General features: G+C 45.6%; 1 long non-coding RNA gene across 1 annotated transcript in view; it reads left to right on the top strand.

The window, feature by feature from the left end:
• Positions 1-11253, top strand: part of LOC142257904 (uncharacterized) — a 190898-nt gene extending 179645 nt beyond the window's left edge. Inside the window, exon 3 of the long non-coding RNA XR_012727676.1 lies at positions 11166-11253. This is a non-coding gene — a long non-coding RNA (uncharacterized LOC142257904). The remainder of the gene's footprint in view (positions 1-11165) is intronic.
• Positions 11254-14333: the final 3080 nt, after the last annotated feature.

Here is a 14333-nt window from a genome sequence, read left to right on the forward strand (position 1 = left end):
GGGGTGCCACTGTAAGGTGTTGAACGGAGTCTATATCCTGCGGCTCCTCCACCTGCTGGAGGCGGATGGCTCTATCCTTTAGCTGGGCAAATGTTAGTCCTGGATCCTGGATCACCATCATGCTCAGTTGTCCCCGGTGGGAAGGGGATGAGAGTCCATCCAGGAATTGGTCTATCAGCAGCTTATCTGCTCCAGGGGCTAAGGCAGGTTCTGCTAATTTAAGTGCTCTGAGCGCCTCCTGTAAGTTTAAGGCAAAGTCTCTTGCGCTCTCTCTAGGTTTTTGCTTGCATCCAAAGAACCTCATTTTAGCCCGGCTGCCAGCAGTGGATTCAAAAGCTGCTTTTAGTCCAGCTATTATATGCTCTACAGTGTCCTTTGCATCGTCCGGCCAGGATGTAGCCTCCCACTGGGCATTGCCAGTTAAAGGGGTTGTCCGACATTAGCTTAACAAAAATGTTTGAGTTTATCTGTGCTGTATTGTCATATAAATCACACCTACATTGTTATTTTTTGTTTTCTAACTTTTGTTCCTCTTGAATTATACCTTTATTCTCTGCAGCTTCTTGTTTACATTCAGCTCTAGCAAACTGACCACTTCCTGTGCAAAACCTCCCAGTCACAGCTGTCACCGCCCAGCCTCAGTGTCCAGCCCCACCCCAGTGTCCAGCCGCACCCTCTGCCCGCCCCCTGCACACATTCCCTGTCAGTATATTCTTCCCCAGCACCTGACCTGGTATCACTACAGCATTGCAAATAACAGCCCCACATCGGACTCTGCACCGTACACGCACACACATGGCTCTGCACCGTACACGCACACACATGGCTCTGCACCGTACACGCACACACATGGCTCTGCACCGTACACGCACACACATGGCTCTGCACACGCACACATATGGCTCTGTACCTCACACGCACACATATGGCTCTGCACCGTAGACGCACACACATGGCTCTGCACCGTACACGCACACACATGGCTCTGCACCGTACACGCACACACATGGCTCTGCACCGTACACGCACACACATGGCTCTGCACCGTAAACGCACACACATGGCTCTGCACCGTAAACGCACACACATGGCTCTGCACCGTAAACGCACACACATGGCTCTGCACACGCACACATATGGCTCTGTACCGCACACATATGGCTCTGTACCGCACACGCACACACATGGCTCTGCACCGTAAACGCACACACATGGCTCTGCACCGTACACGCACACACATGGCTCTGCACCGTACACGCACACACATGGCTCTGCACACGCACACATATGGCTCTGTACCTCACACGCACACATATGGCTCTGCACCGTACACGCACACACATGGCTCTGCACCGTACACGCACACACATGGCTCTGCACCGTACACGCACACACATGGCTCTGCACCGTACACGCACACACATGGCTCTGCACCGTAAACGCACACACATGGCTCTGCACCGTAAACGCACACACATGGCTCTGCACCGTAAACGCACACACATGGCTCTGCACCGTACACGCACACACATGGCTCTGCACACGCACACATATGGCTCTGTACCTCACACGCACACATATGGCTCTGCACCGTACACGCACACACATGGCTCTGCACCGTACACGCACACACATGGCTCTGCACCGTACACGCACACACATGGCTCTGCACCGTACACGCACACACATGGCTCTGCACCGTAAACGCACACACATGGCTCTGCACCGTAAACGCACACACATGGCTCTGCACCGTAAACGCACACACATGGCTCTGCACACGCACACATATGGCTCTGTAACGCACACATATGGCTCTGTACCGCACACATATGGCTCTGCACCGTACACGCACACACATGGCTCTGCACCGTACACGCACACACATGGCTCTGCACCGTACACGCACACACATGGCTCTGCACCGTAAACGCACACACATGGCTCTGCACCGTACACGCACACACATGGCTCTGCACCGTACACGCACACACATGGCTCTGCACCGTAAACGCACACACATGGCTCTGCACACGCACACATATGGCTCTGCCAGCCCCCCCATCCCCATCCCCATAGGGAACACATGTGGAGTACATACTCACCTGTCCTCGGTCCCCGCCGCTCCTGCACGTTCGTGCGCTGTCTGTGCTCTGTTCAGCACAGTAGTGACGTCACCGCTGTGCTGCAGATTGCACAGACAGCCGGAGGGACAGTGATGAGAAGCAGCGCTGCGCTGCTTCTCATCAGCACTTTCAAATGTACCGGCATCGGTGATCTGTGATGCCGGTACATTTGAATGTGCGATCCTGGGCAGGGGGCCCGGTGCTGGAGCTGACACCACGGCAGCTGCCGCCAGGCCCCGCCCCCAGGTCACGGACCCCCACAGCAGTGCAGGGGGAGGTTACTGGAGGTGCGGGGGAATGTGTGGGAGGGTGCAGGGAAGGGGGCGGTGACTCCTCGCACTGTAGACACCCAGCAGGGAGGTGACATGCTGCTCCACATTTGCATGTCAACATGGCCCTGCCCATGTAGACGTGCAAAGACCGGAAGCAGCAAAATCGCGGCAGGAGCGGTCACATGACCGCTCTGAGCCAGGGGAGAGGGGCTGACAGCAGGGCAGGTAAGTGGTCTCTATCTACTTACCTGCCCCAATGTAGCCCAATAGGGAAATAAAAAAAAAAAGTCAAAGAAGCCGGATAACCCCTTTAACTGTCCCATAAGCATACCAACACGCTGGGCTTCTGTCAGGGGGTACATGCTGTAGTAGATTTTTAGCTTTCCGATAAAGTCATTAAGTGTGTTGGGCTCACCTGAGTACTGCGGCAGCCACACTGCACCCGGGGTGTACGGCATCAGGAACGGCATGATAGGTGCCGCTGCACCGTCGGGTACAACAGCGTCTCCCTGCTGCGACATCTTTGCGCCCCCTTAGTTAATTTCACCAGTCTTCTTGACAGCAAGCCTGGGACACTTTTCTGCGTTTTCGTTCGGGTCGCAGCACCGAGCGCACCTCCTCTGCAAGCGGTTGGCGGAGTCTTAGTTTAGGCGCGATGTTTTCCCGCGCGTAGCAGCTAATGGCGCGATTAAAGATGGCGTCTGGAAAATTTTACCAATGATGTTTTTGGATTTTTCCAGGTATCTTTGCAAAGTTTAAAGTCCGTTCTTTGTTGCAACAATTCACAGTGCAAGGCTTTTATGCGATGCAATAAGTCTTTACAGGCACACGTCACCTGGGTTGCAGCCGGGTCCAGTCCGCATCCTGTTCGTGACGCCAAAGTTGTGTCGCCAGGGGTTAAGGGGATACCCAGAACCGGGCCAAGGGGTCGCTTCTGGAAAGGGGATCACGGTGTCGTGACCCGGTCTGTGCTCCCTGGTTCCACAATAAAAAGGGGGCTTGTGTTCGTGACGCCACCCGTGGAATGTGATCAGAGATGACCACCGCTGCTGCAGAACCTCCGGGGTGATGGAAGGCAGCTTGAGATGGGACGGCTCCCCACGGGTAGAGCCTTTTCCCCGGGGCAGTGTGTTAGTCTATGGGGGGAGTGCAGGACACGAGCACAATAAACAGGCAGACTCACGGTTTTGCAGTTTCTTTGTCCTTTACTGATGATGGTATTCAGCAGAGTACTGTCCACGGAGTCTGTGAGGGGTTCAGGGCTTCTCCCACCCAGCCGGGCCGTTTTGGCTTCCTTGCCTGCACTGTGTGTCTGTGGCCCTGCTGCTGTGTGAACTATGCAGCCGGCGCTGCTCTGCTCCTAGGTACCGACCTGACAGGCAACTCGAGTCCTTACTTGTATGTTCCTGAACTCTGCGTTTGTTGCTGTGTCTGTGGTACAGATAGAGAATGTGGAATCCTCACTTCTCTGGTGGTAACTGTACAGTATGTAACCTGCAGTCTCGGATCCAGCATCCGTTGTGTGTGCTCCACTGGGATGAGCTCAGCAATGCTCTGCCTCCCAGGAATGTTCCTCTGTGTACACTTTCTCCTTTCCTCAGACCCTCAGCTAGGCCTGGAATTGGTCAGTGGATCCTGAGGTGAGCTAAAGCCAGCTTCCAACCTGCAGAGATCCTTTCTCCTCAGTGCTCTGCACTGAACTCACAAACTGAAACTACTGACCATTTCCTCCCCCCACCAGAATATACAGGGAAGCAGCTTGGTCTCCCCCTTCTGGCCAGGAGGTCTTGGTGTTGTGTGTGGGGAGTTAACCCTTTGTGTGGCAACCACGGGGTGCCACAAGAGAAACGACCAAAAAATGGTCCAGGACATTCAGCAACGACCGGCGACCTCACAGCAGGGGCCAGGTCGTTGCTGGATGTCACACACAGCAACATCGCTAGCAAGATCGCTGTTGCGTCACAAAAACCGTGACTCAGCAGCGATGTCGGTAGCTATGTCGCTAAGTGAGACGTGGCCTTTAAGGGTGCTTTACACACTGCGACATCGCTAGCGATGTCATGCGCGATAGCACCCGCCCCCGTCGCTCGTGTGACATTTGGTGATCGCTGCCGTAAGGAACATTATCGCTACGGCAGCGTCACTCGCACATACCTTGTCAGCAACGTCGCTGTGACTGCTGAACAATCCCTCCCTCAAGGGGGAGGTGCGTTCAGCGTCATAGCGACATCACTGCGCCGTCACTAAGCAGCTGGCCAATAGAAGCGGAGGGGCGGAGGTGAGCGGGACGTAACATCCCGGCCACCTCCTTCCTTCCGCATTGCCGGTGGACGCAGATAAAGAGATGTTCGTCGTTCCTGCGGTGTCACACATAGTGATGTGTGGTGCCGCTGGAACGATGAACAACATCGTACCTGTGGTAGCAGCGATATTAAGGAAAGGAGCGACGTGTCAACGATCACCGTTTTTGAACGATTTTGCGATCGTTGATCGTCGCTCCTTGGTGTCACATGCTGTGATGTCGCTACCAGCGCCGGATGTGCATCACTAACGATGTGACCTCGACGATATATCGGTAGCGATGTTGCAGCATGTAAAGCACCCTTTAGTCTCATTGTTAGGGTAACATTTTCTGTTTACAATGGATTTTTAATATGCAATCATAATAAAATGTCTGGATTGTAGTCCTTTAAATTACCCCTTCCTCCATTTTATTTTTGTTTGATTAATCTCATTATCATTAGAGTGTAGCAATTCAATGAAGTACTCCCATCATAGTTTTTAATCCTCCAAATATGTTGCAATCATCATATTATATAGAACTGTGTACTTATGGTTGCTGATTTTGCGTTTCTACCCTGTAAATTCTTCTCTTTTTCTCTGCTCTGTGTAGAAACAGGAAGTCTCTTGTCCCTGCATGAATCATTCCCCTCTTTAATTCCTGTCCCAACTAGTCCCTCCTCCCCCCTGACACTGACTTATGCGGGAAGGCAAGACTCTTGCAAGGAAATATTCAGTTAGTCAGATTTTAATCACATGATGTCATAAACCTAATGGAAAACAAAATAATGGGTATAAAAGCAAAATCAGCAATTGTAAGTACACAGTGCTATACAATACGATGATAGAAATATATTAAGAGGATAAAAACTGTTGAAAGTGCTTTTTTAAAATCTACTTGTAGTTTTAGGTGACTTTTCAGTAAAAGCTGACAGGTGTGTACATCCGGAATTACACTATTTCTGTTTTTCTCCTCTGCAAGCTGTACCTCTAACTTTCAGCTGTCTCTGAGCTAGTAGGTGGCACAGGTGTGTCGCACATGACAGACAGCCCTGTATTTTCCAGCTATAGAAGGCTGCAGCGTTTGGCTATACAAGCTGCTCTCTGACTTTCCCTTTTTCCCTGCTTGGGGTTTGTCCTTTTCTCTTTAGGACCCTGCAGATTTCCTAACCTTTTCAGCTGTTAATCTTCAGAATTTACCTTTGTCTCTTTGAATACCCTCATTCCCCCTTACTCTGTGCTAGTAATAATAGGTCTAATACCCTTAACAAGTCTTCAGTGCAAGCAGTCGGTTACTATTCATCTGGAGAAACCTTGTTGTTGTTGCAGTTCCTCTCCCTGAATCATCTGGTGATAAGTCATTTGTTTACTTTCCCCTGTGTGTATTCACCTGTATGTTCTTTAGAGCTTAGTGGGATTGACTGAGCGCTCATCCCACCCGTTCCCTACCCAGGGCCTATTTCAGGGTCAGGTATCCGGCTTGGTGCATAGGTGCGGAATGGTGGTGAGGGAAGCCAGGGGTCAGCGGTAGGTTTGGTCAGGAGTGACCATCTCCCTCTTTCGTAGACACAGGGTTTCCCTTCTTTTCCCTTTCGCAGTTTGCTTGATACTTCCCCGTACCTAGCGTGACAGTAGGTAGAAATTAGCTGCCATGATGTCTCCCATACACAGCACACACATACATGAGTCATTCCTGCTCTCCTGTTTTTGTAGCACATGTTCAATAGTAGTAGCAGCAACATGGAGGACATGTTACACTGCAGTACTGAGCAGTGTAGCTGTGCATCCAGCTCTGAGGAAGATAAAATGCGTATTAGCATCTTCTTTTCTCAGTAGACTTTAGTAACCTGATCCTCATTTAGATGATATTGTGGCGTGCTTTCGCAAAGATGGATTTTGGAAGTGAATAATGAGTTCAGGAAGCAGGGGGGGGGGAGGAGAAATGGCTAATAAATGGCCAAAGTAGTATATTTCTTTGACAATGGATATTACAAAGCTGCTTATATTTGCTTGTACTATTGATTTATGCAAAGTGAAAAGTACATTTAATGACAAACGACCGCTCTTTTGTAGTTCTGGAGGTCTAGATAATTTAGGATTGCAACATTGTGAACTATTTACACAGACCATGGTCTGTATGCAGATCCTTTTCAACTCATTTTCCTTTTAGAAAAAAAACTACTCCATCACTTTCAGTAGACTGTATTATTCATCTCTTTACAATTATCAGGGTTTTTTTTAACTTTCATTCATACTAGGTGCATAAAACACACCATATGCATACACAAAATGCAGCATGAGCCTCCTATATGGCTGCTCCAAGAACAGTTTTTACACATGAACAATAAGTCTTTAAGGCTACTTTCACACTTGCGTTCAGCGCAGTCCGTCACTATGGAGAATAGCGCAGTCCGTTAACGCATTGTGCTATTCTCCATAGATTTGTATGGACGACGCACTGTAATGCAAGTGTCAGCGTTGCATCCGCTGGACGACGCAGCATCGTTATTTTGACGCTGCGCCGGGCGGATGGAAAGCTGCATGTAACCTTTTTTTTGAGCAGCGGAAACCTTTATTTTTCACTGCGCATGCTCTCTTTTTTTTTTTTTTTTTTTTTTTAATCACAAACTTTATTTTATTTCTCGGTGGCCGAACGTTCAGCTGAGCGCTCGGCCGCCGACATGTCAGGGCACTCAGCTGAGCGCTCGGCCGCCGGCATGTCAGGGCACTCAGCTGAGCGCTCGGCCGCCGACATGTCAGGGCACTCAGCTGAGCGCTCGGCCGCCGGCATGTCAGGGCACTCAGCTGAGCGCTCGGCCGCCGGCATGTCAGGGCACTCAGCTGATCGCCCGGCCGCCGGCATGTCAGGGCACTCAGCTGAGCGCTCGGCCGCCGGTATGTCAGGGCACTCAGCTGAGCGCTCGGCCGCCGGCATGTCAGGGCACTCAGCTGAGCGCTCGGCCGCCGGCATGTCAGGGCACTCAGCTGAGCGCTCGGCCGCCGGCATGTCAGGGCACTCAGCTGATCGCCCGGCCGCCGGCATGTCAGGGCACTCAGCTGATCGCCCGGCCGCCGGCATGTTATAGCACTCAGCTGAGCGCTCGGCCGCCGTCATGTTATAGCACTCAGCTGAGCGCTCGGCCGCCGGCATGTGAGAGCGCTCGGCCGCCGGCTATTAAGAGCGATCAGCTGATCGTTCACAATAGTCGACTGCCGATACTGAAGAAGGAAGAAAAAATAAATAAATAACGCTTTCCGTTATTTTGTACGATCCGTAGCATTGAGTTGTGCCACTATATGCAACGCATCCGTTGCATCCGTCACACAACGCAATGCTACGGAAGCCGTCCAACGCAAGTGTGAAACTAGCCTAACACTAGAACTACTGGACTCGTGACACCTATATAGAAATAAATAGTGCAAAGTAGTCAAAATGACTACCTCAGTAGTTCTAGTGTTAATACTTGAAAATAATAAGCAAATACACAATGTTCCTATCATAAAAGTATGAATTTAAATAAATCATGCTCGATTGCAGAGCTTGTGGGTTAAACCGGTCTCATCTTAGCTCATTCTGAAAAGCCCATCTTGTGTGATCATAAAAACATTAAATAATGCTGTGTCCTTATTTGTTGTCCCGTGTCTTATCATATTCCTTTAGCTAAGCATTATTTTTTAAGAATCTTTCAAAAATTTCCTTCACATAAAGTGAAAACTGGATGCGGAACAATTCAGCACTTTTTGTTCTACATCCTGCTGTCTGCTTGAATTCCATCCCGGGGAGAAGGCTACAGTAAGTCCGATTAAAACCTCCATCAAAATGTAATTATATATGCATTGTCACATTTTGCAGTTGGTGCTTTGTGCGAGACTTACTGCTCGGCGAGATGCTCATTAGAAGCAGGTTCATCTGAGGTAACAGACTTTCTTCCCACCTCAGGCATCCAAGTTGGATCGCTGCTATGTTGTAAGTACATCTACCCCATCTTATTACCAAAATAGCAACCTTCTTAATCCTTTGCTGAGAGGAACAATGCTGCGATTCAGGCAACGGCAGAAATAGGATCTTATGAAAGCGGCTGGCAACCAAACTGTTGTTATTTTTGCTAGAAAATAGAAAAATCGGAATTTGCTGATGTATGTTAGATTAAAGAGTTTATTGTTTTCAAATTAATCGGATTGTTTCGGGTCTTTCCAAAAAAATTGATTTAAAAAAAAAATCTCCTTTTTTGGTCCGAGATAAAACAATTAAGACTGAATTTTGATTCGGATGAAGTAAAGAGCATAAACAAAGGAATGGCTGCTTGAATTAAGAAGGCATCAATGTTATAATCCGCCGCTGCCAAGTCCTAAGCCTCAAACAGTCAAACTGTTGTTGTGTCTGCAGGGCCATTCCTATTAGAGGCTCAATTGCCTTGGTCCTTGCAGACGATGGCTGGAGTTATAGTGCAACTTTTGAGTGTTAGAAAATTGTTTGCAGGAAGAATAGAGCCCAGGACAAGAAGTAGCTGCCTGACTGATATTATATTCATCCACATGAACTCTTACTGGGCTGCTTCTTTTGTCACCCAGTCACTAAGTTCTTCTTCCAGCTCCCTCTGGCAATTAATAGCCATTGAGATTGGATGACATCTGGTAAATTGTTTTTCACTTCCTTATAAACCTGGTTGATTTTTTGGCACCTACTCAGATTGTATTCATATTTCGTTTTTAAACGCATTTGCTAAAAAAGCTTTAGACGCATCCACAGATTATATTCAAAAGGCATCTGTTTACCTATCTAATAACTATCCATACATCAATCCATTCATTTATAAATTGAAGCAGCACCAGCTGTAGCGGTTCAAGGGTGCAAAGCCGCCATAGTATATACCAGACCAGCAACCCATTAATGTAATGCAAAATGATGCATGACCTGATTGGCCCATGTGGCAACGTTTCAGTTTAAGACACCGAAACATTGCCAAATGGGCCAATAAAGTGCTTTAATATTTAGCATCACATTGCCGGAGTGCTGCTTCCCTTTTCTAGATCTATCATCTTTGCCTCTTATCTATCTATCTATCTATCTATCTATCTATCTATCTATCTATCTATCTATCTATCTATCTATCTATCCCTCTATCTATCTACGGTATATATCCCTCTATGTATGTATCTATCTATCTATCTATCTATCTGTCTATCATGTCATATAATATTTTCTATTTTGTGAACACATTTGGCATGTGTGCCAGGAAAACTGTACTTTTCTATTAAGCTAAAAAATAATCAAAAATTTCTTGTAAAACACCTTAAATTGTAATATTAATCAAAAAATACCTCAAGAAGGAATAGGTGTCTCTTTTTCACATTTAAAAATAATTTTTTATTCAGGAATTTTAGTTAAAATTACATCAAATACATATTTATAAATACTAATAAAAGGACTGGATCGAATGCCCATAATACAGCAGCGGCGGTTAAACCAAAAATTACAACCTTTTAATTATTAGACCGACCAGTATGTAATATAATTTTGATGTTATTCAAGAAATAAAGCATAAAGTGCAAAGTGCTTTTTCATTATAGAAAACACCAAACAATTGTAGAAAGGAAGGCATTTAAGTAAAAAACCATTATAAAGCAAGTGCCAATAAACCGCAATAAATATTGCTGAATACAAAATACCTTAGAGATGGTCAGGGTTGTTCGGTATGCCGCAATATATCCCGACGCGCGTTTCAGTGTGCTTTCTTCAGGGGATCCGCTACAGAATCCAACATAAACTTATCACTCTCGCCCACAAAGCTCTCCACGGTTCCGCACCACCCTATATCTCCTCCCTCATCTCTGTCTATCACCCCACCTGTGCCCTCCGCTCTGCTAATGACCTAAGATTGTTATCCGAAACTCCCACTCCCGTCTCCAAGACTTCTCCCAAGCGGCACCAATTCTCTGGAACACACTACCCAGGACAATTTGCTTAATTCACAATACACACAGTTTTAAGGGGGCCCTAAAAATGCATTTTTTTGGACTGAAATTTCTGCAGAAAAACCGCAAAAAAACTGCGGGTAAAACTGCAGTGTGTGAACAAGGCCTTAACAAATTAACTCTGCAATCATACACTGCAAAATATTTTTCTGACTTGCTCCTGTCCAGACAGCGGCAGGGTGATGCAAGTGTGACTCCAGCCTTAATCTATCTATTTATCACTAGTCCGCTTTATGTGGGTTACTGGAAGGAACATATATTGCCCCTAAAAGACGTTAGTTGAAAAGTTTAGAAAAGTTTGTTCAGTTTTTTTTAAGTGATGTTTCAGGGCTTTTTGGATTTTACAATAAATAGAAAATCAGAAAATTACCTATAATTTAAATCAGGGTTAATGTTAAATTTATTTTTCATTTTCTTTTTTTTTTTTGTATCATGGTTTGCATAAAAAATATGTAATTTTTACACTGGCTACTAAGTGGAATGATTATATTTCTACGTTCTGTTCTTACAGGTGTGGACATTAGCAGCAATACTACTTCCTTGTATTGATTGAAGCAACGAGTATGCTCTGATAAAGGCAAAGATTATTGTGAACGAAGGAGGAGGAGGTGAGTTGTTACATTATCTATTGTGATTGGCAGATACTGTTTTATCTACTGTATATATACTGTTATCAGTCAATGTACAGGAGGAGGTGAGTTGTGACATCATCTATCATGAGTGGAGCATCATGTTGCCTACTTTTACATAGTGGTTTAATCAGTCATTGTACAGGAGGGGGAGGAGGTGAGCTGTGACATTACTTATCGTGAGTGTTGCATCATGTTACCTACTTCTACATAGAGGAGTTATCAGTCATCGTACAGGAGGGGGAAGAGGTGAGCTGTGACATCACCTATTGTGAGTGGTGCATCATGATACCTCCCTGTACACAGAGGTGTTATCAGTCATTATACAGGAGCAGGAGGTTAGCTGTGATCTCACATATCGTGAGTGGTGGATTGTGTTATATGCTGTATATAGAGCTCTGTTACCGATCTGTGATGATAATATCACTACTGAAAAGTTTTCAATACAGGACAGAAAGTAGAAGTCTAAAATTAGGCCTGGGTGTTAAAAGTATAAATGGCACGATTTCTGATTTTTCTTTTAAAATACTGTGTAATAATGATATAAAAAATATAAGAAAATAATAGAATTTGAAAAAAAAAAACCAAAACCCATAAATATTTAACATAAAAATCAAAGTTAAATACGGTAATAGGTGATTTCCTGATGACACAATTTTGGCCACTTTCTCTTATAAGTGCAGCTTTCCTTACAAACTGACCAGCATCCCTATCCATATAGTGACTCACTACAGAGCATGGGACCAGTTCATCAGCTCCTCCAGGAGAAAGGCAGCTTTGCCTTATGAGGTGTTTTACAATTAGAGGAGGATGAAGGACTGGTCTGGTGACACGCTCCCCATCAGCCAAAATAATACTGATCTGTTTGTGAGGAAAGCTGCACTAAGAAGAGAAGGAGACTAAAACACTTTAGGCCCCCTTTACACGTCCGTGTCTCCGGTACGTGTTTTGGACCGTGTATCCATGTGGAGCGTATGTGTGCCTGTGTGCTCCACACGTAGACATGTCCGTTTTTCTCCGGCATCACGGGTGTCACACGGACCGCACATGGACCGCACGGATGTGATCTGTGTGACACGCACCGGAGAAAACACGTGTTTGTGAATTAAAAGGAATTTCTATACTCATCTTCTCCAGTGTTGTTGTCTCTGCCGCCGCTGTCACTTGCTTCCGACCCCTGTTCATTATGCTCATTGCATATTCACTCCATTGCGGGCCGGAAGCAGCAGCATCGGGGATTCTGCAGGATCAGAGCACCACGGACAGCAACGCCAGGAACAGGTGAGCAGAAATTTCCCGTTCTCCGTGTGTTATCACAGGTAACACACGGAACACAATACGTACCTTTGACACGTGTGTGAAAAACGTGCGTGATTTTCACGGACGTGTGAAGGTGGCCTTTAGGCTATGTCTGCACTTTGCGTCGTCCTAGTTGCATTTCAAAACGCACGTTTTGGAATTAATTGATTTAGCCAAAGTTGCCTTTTTCCTTAAATTAGCGCTAAAAACGCATGCGTATTTACCGCGTTTTAGATGCGTATTTAGTGCTTTTTACATGCTTTTTCCCTTGTGTTTTGACAGATGCGTTTTGAACATCAAGACACTGCTAAATAAAGATTAAATAGTCAAACAGAATGAAAAAAGGAGAAAAAAAAGCAAAACTAGCAATAAAATCCTAATTTTCATTAATTTAATTGTCGGACTATGTGTGTGTGTGTAAAGGGACATAATATTCCATTATTTTAATGTCTGAAAAGCATGCGTTTTTGAAGTCTAAAACGCCTTGTTTCTGCAGCTAAAAAGCAGGTTAAATGCTAGAATTTTGATATTTCTTGGTTTTGCTAATTCTCATTGACTTCAATGTTAGCAAAACGCAGCCCAAATGGCAAAAACAATTGACATGCTGCTTTTTGAACGCAGAGTTTTTGCCACAAATTATGCAAATTAAAAGCTGCGTTTTAAAACACAAAGTGCGGACTAGAAATCCACATTTTCCATAGACTATTATGGAAAAGCAAAACGCATGCCTTTTTGCACTAAAACGCTGCAGTTCAAAACGGACCTAAAAAGCAGCTGAAACGCAAAGTGCGGACACAGCCTAAGGAAAGAGAGGGAAGACTGGAGTTGGCCTGTATTTCCCATTAGTGCAAGCATTGGATTTTTACGTTCTTTCCATTAGTCCCAGGTCAGGCCGCTGGGATCATTAATAGTCTTTTAGGGTATGTTCCATAGGTTGTATATGAAGCAAATAGAAAAAAATTCCAGCGTCTTCCAGAAGATAAAATGACAATTCTTTATTCATTCCATGATTAAGCCCTCTACAGAGTGAAACGCGTAGGAAAGAGCTCCTCTGTCCTCATGTCTCCATGTACTATTTTATTTGATGGTAAGAAGATTTTTATATCAATAAAGAATTGTCATTTTATCTTCTGGAAGACGCTGGAATTTTTTTCTATTTGCTTCTGTGATCACACACCCGGGCCAGGGTGTTTCCGTGCGTCGGGGGTGAGATCTGGGAGTGAAGAGGGGTGAGCTGAAAATCCTTATTTTCGGCATAGGTTGTATATGCCGCTGATATTTTTTTTGCTTTTCTGTAAGGAAAATCCATGGCATATTACAGTAGCAGCATTGTGGATAAGATTTCCCCATGTAACATTGTTGTGGTTTTCAGCAGGGAATATGCCCTGTGGGAACATATCCCCAAAAACTTGCAATTCATGCAAGTGACTATGGAGAAGACAACTAGATCATGAAGATTTGTTGAAAAACTTTGATCCACTGAATTTCAATGTTATGAGCTTGAAATGATTACTTAATGGCAGCAGAGCGGACGTGTTATTTTGTACTGTCAATGTGACCTATTTTGCTGTGTATGAGAATAATAATTCAGGTTGTGTCCTGATTTTAACCCGATCCACTGCCTTGGAGTAAAAGTTCTTCCTCTGACAACCCTCTAACCCAGGAGATGGTGATCCAATGAGATAATTTGGCCCCGAGTTGTCACATTATATGTTTCATTAAATTAAAAAACAAAGACTAACTACTTTTTT

The sequence above is a fragment of the Anomaloglossus baeobatrachus genome, chromosome 12 (genome assembly GCF_048569485.1).
Source record: "Anomaloglossus baeobatrachus isolate aAnoBae1 chromosome 12, aAnoBae1.hap1, whole genome shotgun sequence".
NCBI lineage: Eukaryota > Metazoa > Chordata > Amphibia > Anura > Aromobatidae > Anomaloglossus > Anomaloglossus baeobatrachus.